We start from the raw sequence: 1,067 nt of genomic DNA, 5'->3' as shown, positions 1-1,067 counted from the left end.
ACTGAATAGCTGGCCGATGAAGAGAGACTGCAGCCTTGGCCGCTATATCGGCCGCCTCATTCCCACAGATACCAGTGTGTCCCGGGAGCCAGAGGAACGCCACCGAGACGCCCCCCCCCCCCCCCCCCCAGGTGGAGCAAGCGCAGACAGTCCTGAATCCGGTGGACCAGAGGGTGCACAGGGTAAAGAGCTTGGAGACGGAGGAGAGAGCTGAGAGAATCTGAGCAGATAACGTACTGTATCCGCCAATGGCGGCGGATGTAGTGGACAGCCTGGAGAACAGCGTAAAGCTCCGCAGTATACACCGAAGACTGGTCGGGAAGCCGAAATTGATTTGGGGTGTCGCCAACAATATAGGCACTCCCTACACCTAACGATGTTTTCGAGCCGTCGGTGTAAATAAATGTGGCGTCCGTCATTTGTGCACGTAGAGCAGCAAATGCCCGACGATAAACAAGTGTAGGGGTACCATCCTTGGGAAATCGACAAAGGTCACGGAGCAGGCAGATCCGGGGACGGAGCCAAGGCGGTGCTGTACCCCAAGTTGTCAAGAAGGTTTTAGGAAAGCGGAAGGAAAGAGAATGGAGCAGTTGACGGAAGCGGACTCCCGGGGGTAGTAGGGAGGAGGAGCGGCCTGCATACCCTACATCAAAGGAGGCGTCGAAATAAAGGTCATGGGCCGGATTAGCAGGCATGGAAGATAGATGGCTAGCGTAACGACTTAGAAGGACTGCTCGCCGATTGGACAGCGGAGGTTCGGCAGTCTCAGCATAAAGGCTTTCCACAGGGCTAGTGTAAAAAGCTCCAGACACTAAACGTAATCCACGGTGGTGGATAGAGTCGAGACGCCGAAGAATAGACGGCCGAGCAGAGGAGTAGACTGTTGTTGTTGTTGTGGTCTTCAGTCCTGAGACTGGTTTGATGCAGCTCTCCATGCTACTCTATCCTGTGCAAACTTCTTCATCTCCCAGTACCTACTGCAACCTACATCCTTCTGAATCTGCTTAGTGTATGAATCTCTTGGTCTCCCCCTACGATTTTTACCCTCCACGCTGCCCTCCAATACT

This window comes from Schistocerca nitens, chromosome 8 (assembly GCF_023898315.1).
Source record: "Schistocerca nitens isolate TAMUIC-IGC-003100 chromosome 8, iqSchNite1.1, whole genome shotgun sequence".
NCBI lineage: Eukaryota > Metazoa > Arthropoda > Insecta > Orthoptera > Acrididae > Schistocerca > Schistocerca nitens.
The sequence above is the reverse complement of the archived record's forward strand: the minus strand, read 5'-3'. Positions refer to the sequence as shown.